Source organism: Sinocyclocheilus rhinocerous, unplaced genomic scaffold (assembly GCF_001515625.1).
Source record: "Sinocyclocheilus rhinocerous isolate Xijiao unplaced genomic scaffold, SAMN03320098_v1.1 scaffold1422, whole genome shotgun sequence".
Lineage (NCBI taxonomy): Eukaryota > Metazoa > Chordata > Actinopteri > Cypriniformes > Cyprinidae > Sinocyclocheilus > Sinocyclocheilus rhinocerous.
Genome location: NW_015623657.1, coordinates 403,607 through 412,306, shown reverse-complemented (window position 1 = coordinate 412,306; position 8,700 = coordinate 403,607).

The window sequence follows — 8,700 nt, the reverse complement described above, 5'->3', positions numbered from 1 at the left end:
TTTTTTTTTTCTTTCATATGTGCTTATATGGGCTCCTTATATCATTTGGTTCTTTGGTGTCCTTTTGGAGTTTCTAAGTGTCCTTTTTTGGAAAGACATCTACATTTAACTTGAAAAAAGCTTGCATAAAATATAGATTTTTGAGAATCACCCTTCAGTCTTTTGGTTTACTTTGCTAGATATAGCAAATGATGACAAAATAAACATTTGAAACAAGATAAATGGTCTATGCTTAATTTCATGAAGTGTGCGATTAATCGCGATTAATCACAGAAAAGGGATGTGATTAATTCGAGAAAAATTTTTATTCGATTGACAGCCCTAATTACAATTAATTTGCCCCGCAATAATTTCATAGCACATCACCGCATAACTGACGCGCTGTGAGGATTAAAAAAAATTAGGCCATTAGCTTACTCCTCAATGAAAATGTTTTAAAAAAGGTATTTTAAAACAGGTCTATTATACAATGAATTATAAGCCTATAATTAAAATTAACACTGCAGTCATCGATGACAATTAAGAGTAGCTTTATTCAAGCAGCAATTTTCAAAATCAACCTGTTTAACACTTTCTGCATTGTGAACTGACTGAGGTTAAGACAGTCACCAGCATAACTCTTGCGCAAAGTTTGCACGTTTATGCGATATCCATTGGCTCGCCTTCGTGGTTTAAAACAGAAATATTTACAACATTGCGACGTAAATTGTTTCCACACTAATCACATTGTACGAATTTATGCAAAATCGCCACATTGCAAAAAGCTTATGTTTTCTAATGAGATTAAATTTAATTAATCAAGCCTTCTAAGATACCCTAAGATCTTTTGGTCAGAATCTAAGGCTGTATATAACTTGTTTCCTTTGAAGAAACAACTTCAGAATGCATTGCGATGAGATCAATGAATAAATAATAAAAATTAAAAATAATTTAAAAAATTAAAAAATTAAAAAATTAATAAAAATCCACCAAAGATGGCGGAGGAAATCACGAATATATCCGATAATCAAAAGTGTTAATAAACTATATCTAATTAAAAAATATCATATTTGACCATTATTTGTATGTATTTTAATACTTGTTGAAGTACTGCATTGTTAGCTCAGCACCGTTTGTATGATGTCTGCTGCCTACATCTATGAAGAGTGTTCCAAATCAGTCACTTAGGAGGTTCCTTTTGAGTTAAGATGCTGCCTTAGAAGTTGAAATTGCAAAAGTAGCAATAGTTTTGAAACAGTGTCATTGTGTTTATGTATCACCAGTAGGTAAAACCTGGGAACGTGCTTATTTGTGCAGCCTATTTATTGATTATCTTTATGCTGTACTCTTTGTCCTCCTTAGCGTTTGGAATTCCAAATGTGTCTGTTCAGTGTCTACTGAACTGGAAGTTTCTACCATAAGTTAACTAGATAAATCATTATACCATGCCACTTGTCTAATATAGACTAGGCAAATATAAATATTGACAAACAACAATAAATCAGAAGCAATCAGCACAGTGTACATGCCTACCAGATGCATAAATCTCATAAGCAGTTGGAGCATGGGTGTCCCCTCTTCCCTTATTTCATATTATGTGAGTTCTTGCACCTTGAAAAATAAAAATAAAATGAAACTAAGGAACCCTGCCTCAGAGGAAACCTCTTAAAGAGTTGCTGAGCGTAGTTACATAACCTCTCCAGCCAGAGCCCAAATAGAACAAACACAACAAATTACAGAGGGCAACCACTTTCTACTTGAGATTTCCACCAAGGCAAGCATTTTCACTGTTATTTTCCAAGTATCTTGACTAACACTGAGTCATATTGGGCTTCATGTGAGTGCTTCTCTCTCTTTCTGTCTTTGGAAGTGGTTTGGCTGAGAGCACAAAGCTTATTTACAGTGCTGGGATGGTCAGTGTATCTCCACAGGGTGTGACCAGCAAAAGAGAAGGAAGGGTGTGGATCTGGCTCTGTTACAACATCACTTTTAGCCCACCGGGACACTCCTAGTGAGTCACCAACTTAACACAATCAACCACACATCTCTCACATGGACGGACCCGCCACCATACACCCAGCCAACCCTGCCTCATCATCTCATCCTATACAGTCTTCTTCATTGCTTTGGTTATCTCTGAAGATGAACTCAGTTATTGTGATTTGTGAACAATAAAGGAGTCAGTGGTACCCAACCCTGTTCCCGGTGTACCTCCAATAGTATGAATTTTGGAGTTCTCCCTTTTTTGAAACATCCATTTCTGGGAGCCTCTACTAACAGTCTGATCAGTTGAATCAGATGTTTGATTAGAGAGACATCCAAAATGTGCAGCGCTGGGAGTTCTAGAGGACTTGTGTTAGGAATCATTGAACCAGTTATGTTGCAAAGAGTCCAGTGTGCTTTTATCTTTCCAACAAACCAGGGGTTTCCAAACTCTAAAAAGAGCCATAAAGTACTATAAAAGTAGCCCATTGATCTCATGTGTCCAAGTTTTCTGAAACTATGAGAAAGACAATGCAAGTTGTTATACACTAAAAAATATCCCCCTTCGCAGTAGCTCTTAAATATCCACATTTGCAAATTGTCACAAGATACACAAGAACTACTGGCTTTGAGAGCTCTCATTCTCGCTTCTGAGTTGTTGTGATTATGTAAGAGACAATCAGGAAACTGTGCAGTTCAGTTTCAAACCTGGAGCATTTGAAAATGCATAAGAACAAATTAGATTTGAGAGTCAAAGGAAGGGCAAAATTTTACTGTGTAATGATTCGTAAAGAGGCATTCACACTCATTGTGATTTACATTGACAAAACAACCGGACTTTGTTCATTTTAAGCAAGAGTTGGCGATTTGCCTTACCAACAAAACAGAGACCATTGGTGACGCAACCCAACTTAAGGACTATACCTTAAAATATAATGCACATACTGTTTCAATGGTCATTAGGACATCTTTTATGGCCCCTGGTCATCATCCACATTCATTGTATGGAAAGGAGAAGCTTGGAAATTTTGTTAGATAACTCCTTTTGTTTTCCTTAAAAGGTGGGAAAGCAGGGGCGGCATTTCCATATGGCAGAGTATAGCAGTCGCCATACCCTAGCCTCCCCCGTCATACCCCAGCTGTTCGTTGCCATACCCTATGCGATGCAATATCCCGTGACGCAATCTCTGCCATACCCAGAGTTTTCTGAAACGCCACCACTGTGGGAAAGACTTACAGATTTGGAATGACATGAATGATGACAGAATTTCTGGATATGCATGTCCTTTAATGTCTCACTCAGTCTCGTTATTCTAGATTTGACTTTTTCTACGCCTTAAGCAGCATAATCTTTCTTTACATTGCCTTTTTCCTTGGTCAGGACCCCTTCAACACTTTCTGACCCAGCTCTCTATGGGATAAATTCCCAGCAGCCAGGGTTGGCATGCTATTCCCCTGAGTAACACCTCCCCCCAAAGCCCTCGTTTTATCTTGCTCTCTCTCCTCTGGTGAGTCACTCTCTGTGTATCTGGTGACACTTCCAGGATCAGAGAGCTGCTGCCAGCTCTTTCAGATTCAGCTTATGGTTATACGGGCACGCTCATTCGCACACATGCTTTCCCTTTCATCACCTGACTACCAGGAAGAGTACAGAAGCCTGACTGAATGGAAATTATGTCATTAACCCCTGGCCCAACAGGGACAGCGAGAAACTGTGAGTCAGTGGCTCAGCAATTCCTGCTGGTCATTATCTCAGGCATATTCATGGGATTTAGCAGGAGATGGGATAAATTTAACCACATACCATTAGTAATGCAACTGCCACCGGAAGCCATTAGAGTCTATATTTTGTGGATACGAAAAGGTGGCTTTTTTTTTAAACACAAATCCATGTACAGTACGAGACGGGCAGGACAGTTCATATTGCAAATTGAATTTAGATGTTACACCTTTTGCTGAAAACAGTGTACCAGAGCTATGAGGATGTGTGGTTTTATCTTGTTCCTCCAGGTGGTTCGTCAGAGTATGTTTCGGGTCAAAGGGTAGGAGTGACTCATACATGTATTTAGGTGTGCATTTCCTGTGCAACACATGAATGACATTCTGTCGGTGCTGTCTGGAAAACTAAGGGAAATAGAATGTGATTGCAAATGGTGATTGATTGCCTTGGGGTCAAGCTGAAATGTTCTTGCAGTCTAATACATGTCAACATATCAACAAGTATAAAGTATGTGATATCCACCAATGACTACCTGTCCAGAGTATATCTGATATCTAAAATGCTGATCCATTTCTGCCTGCATGTAGGCGGTATATGTAAACATGGATGCTGAATATAGAGTTTGATATTCATCAGAACAACACGGCTCAACTCTCAACATCCACTGCTTATCAGATATGAGCAGCCAGCTGTCCCAATGTGGGTAACCCTCTTCATCTTTCTGTTTCCAGAAATAATTGTTAAAGTGTAATGGGGAATCCCCCTCTATGGTCTAACACTCATGAAGTGAAGTCCCATATGACCTACTACTTAAGGCAAGAATCTGATGGACACTTTACTTTACCATGAGGTCACGGGAAAGGAGTTGTGAATGGCAGTGAAGCGACGCAACTGACGCCTAACAAGTCACATTACAGTGACAACTTGATGGATATAGTACGTCTGGATTACATTAATACTACACACATTTACATGTTGTGAAGTTTGTTTCTAATCAAATGTAGTAGCTGCTCAGAAAGTATCAGGATCAATAAGCTTCCTAAAATATTGGTTTAGGTTATTAAATGTGATGTCATGTGGTGCAACTTCCAAAAATTTGTAAATACTTGCATGTATTCAAGGAGTTTTTTTTTTTAATGGTATAACTTTTTAATGAAAATGAATACATTTTGTAAGAACTTGGCACATCTATTTTAAAACTTTTTTATATACAAATATAAATATATCATGAACACTCCTATTTGTCATTGACTCATAAAGGGATTTTTGCATATAGTGCAAGCTGGAGCATAGTGCCACACACATGTTTGGGCATGTTTGTGTCTTCCTTAATTTGCATAATTCCTTGTGAATCAGGTGCTGAAACAACAAAGGCAGCATGTTCAAATAAATAACAATGTGCGCAATTCATTCTTAGTAAATTACCCCTTGAGATGGGGAGGGTCTTTTCACATGACATTTTACTCTTTCCATTTCTTGTTATCCTGTAATTCTTCTTAATGTGACTGTTCCTTTTGGACCTAGAATTTAACATCACCTGAGGACACTCAATTATGCTTGTTAATATGAACAAAGATAAGCAAATGAATAGAAACCACTGAAACGTTCATCATACAAAGTGTTTTAGTCTTTTATGCCTATTCTATTATCTTACTGTATGCAATATCATTAAAATATGCACGGGGCAAGCACTATTTTTAAGAGACATCCTTATCACATAAGGATGTGATATTTGGTAACTTGACCTTGTAACTAATTTAAACTTTTTATTTGAAAGACTTTGAATTATAAATGTTCTTAGATATGACTGCCATTTGAAGGTGACATGATAAGGCTGGGCTTTCATATAACACTTTAGCACTGTGTTAACAAAATTGGCAGGCCTCTTTTCTCTAGAGCTTGAAAGTGACTCTACATTCCCATCAGTTCTTCACATGAGTCACCAAATTTGTTCTCAATAAGATTCAATAGTGCACAATATCTCACAGGAAAACATTTATAGCAAGTCTACAGTGATTTAAATGTCACACTCTGGCTTTATCTTCCTTTGTGAAGGTTTTATTTTAGAGAATTCAAGGCTAAAGCACAAACTCTCCACACTGATAACTGTCTGATAAAATGCCGTCAAGTTCTTGAAAACACTTTCAACATTTCTAATAACCACCTAGGTATCTACCACGCTTAAAGTGCTGTATTATATTTCAAACAGATCATTTCTCACTGTCAGTAATGCACATCAAATCCTACTAGCAGAGGTTTATAAGATTTGATCTGCTTTAATGCCTTTAGCCACAACTAGTGCTTTGCTACAGGAAATCTCATTTAACGTTGCCCCTCATGTCTTGGACTTGGCTTTCAGTGGCTTGAAAAGCTTGCGGTTTGCAGTGCTGCAAACAGAAAGCAGATATCAAAATCCATCTTGATCTCATTTACACTCTGGTGGCAAGTTCCGCTATGTTTTCCTTGTCCATATAAAGAAAAGAAGCGAAGAAAATAGTGGCCCTTCAGTTGGAGATTATTACTGTGTGTAAAGCAGGATTGCACAGGAGCCTGGAACATTCTCCGTCTTGATTGAGCAATAAGTGGCTTGCACAGTCTTTTCCATCTTGGAACAAAATCGTGGTGGTAATGAGAGGCAAACGTTTCCAGTTCTGTCTCGCGTCTCTGTATCCTCAAGTGACCTTTTGCAGACAGTGCTAAACGTAGTAAAGCTCCATTTCCAAATTAAAATCAATTAGCTGAAGGAAACAAATGAAGCAAAAAGCCAAGTGGATCAGACACACAGATTTACTATGTTAGCAGTGACCTTCAGAGAAACATCAAGTTCACGGTTTTTCCCTTTTCATCAGAATAGAGAATAGAAAATCACAGACATATGCATAACTCAAACCCTCAGTTTCACCTCAAATAGGGGTCTTTATTCAACGGCAGACACATTCATGTCTGAGGGCTTGATTTTTATTAAACCTGACATATTTAAAGTTTTTATTTTTATTACATAACATGGTTTACTTTTAAAGCTGTACTGGAAACCATTTTACCACGACTTCATCATTTGCTCTTGCTATCTTTTAAATAGGTTTCATAGGTTTTATTCTTGTCCCAGACACAGACTTGCAATGTTAAATTATGAAAATGAACCATTAAAAACTGCAGCAAGCCCGGTTCGGATCCGGGTCACGGCACCAAAAAAAAAAAAAAAACCTTCAATGAATACATAAGTGAATAAATAAATAAAAACAAATAATTTTAAATAAAACTAAATGCTATTAGTACATACTATTAAATAATTATGGTTAATTATTTTTATTTAAATATTTCTGTGCACCATTACCAGTCAATCTGTGTATATTAATCAGTGTGATGTGTACACTGTTGGACATTGTTTGTTGACACGTCAAACAAATAATTGAGTGTGAAATGATTTAAGAGAGTTAAAACAGACCAAAAGTGTCTTTATAGATGAAGCTCCGAACCCATACACAACAAGCTCTGTTATATAACATGTACATGTTAATGAGAAGCACACAGAAGTGTGAAACTTGGTGAGGATGCTGAGTTCTGTTGTGGTATTTGAGCTGTTCAGTTTGAAGCCAAAGACAAATTAAAGAAAGTCAGAGGACGCCTGCCACATTTTAACCCGACTGAATGAAGGAAAATGTCAAAATCTGCAAAAAGAGAGAGTTTTGCAAAGTTATGCAATCACAGGCTTGCTTCCCTAAAGTTTGGTTTCATTTGCCTTTGAAATGGTAACATAGTTACATAAAATGTCACTTTTTGGAAACTGAAAAATTGTGTTTTGAATTCTGTGTGGTGATTGTTGTTTGGTACACAATGTCATAACAGTGGTGAAGTCTGAATTCTTCTCCCTGAGTGAAAGAACACTCACAGCCGTTAGAGGAAAGAGAGGCACGTCGTGATGTAAACGTGGTTTCAGGTTTCCTCATTCACCGTATCCTCAAATGACCTTTGTTGTCTCTATCGAAAAATGAAAGTACATGTCGCTTTAGTTTCATTAATTGCCACTTTCCTTTTTTTTTTTTCTGCCCTTTTTAGAATTGTTTACATCAGTTTGACATCAGCTATTTTTCCCTGACAAAATTGTAATGGATTTATTTGGTGAAATTAGTTGCATACAGGATCCAAATGGTTTGTTAACATTACTGCAAGAACATCTGGATATGATTTAATAGATTGTTACAATTATATAATCCCATTGCACGCTAATTACTCTTTCAGTTGCTTTTTTTTTTCATTATTTATCATATAGTTACTAGGCAAATTATATAAAAAATGAAAAGAAAAACATATACATTACATATATTTATTGTATACTTACCTTAGCAGATAGATATGTCTATATATCTATATCTATCAATCTATATATATATATATATATATATATATACAGTGACGTGCACAGACATTTTGAGGGGCAGGGGCTCGAGTGGAAAAAAGGGCACTCATATTTATTTAAAACATTTTCTAAACAAAACGTTAAATATATTAGAGATGTGCAATATTGTATATATCTCAATATTTTCTGGGATTTTATCGATAACAATAATTACACGATATTTTGCTGAGTGTGTTGTTGTGCTGATAACTTAAATGTGAAATTAAAACTGCCAGTAGGCGGCAGCAAGTCACTGTTAATAAGTGAATCATTGCAACTGAACCGAATCATTTAAACGGGTGATTCAATCAGGAACAAAACAGTTTCATGTTGCTCAGCGACGCGAATTGAAATTATATTTGTTGGCGAAATAGAGCAAAGACAGTCAATATTGTGTCTAAAACGTAAGTGTCTTAATATTAAATTATTGTTTATTGAACTGCTGTATAAAATCAATATCACATTTCTCATGTTGCTTTTTGGTGGAAGAAACGATACTGTGATACTGATTAACTATATGAAATTATATAAATATATAAATTTCTGCCCCCATGTGTTGCATTTTGTGATCATACTAAATGCATTTTAATAAACTGAATCATGCAGTGAAAGAACCTGCACT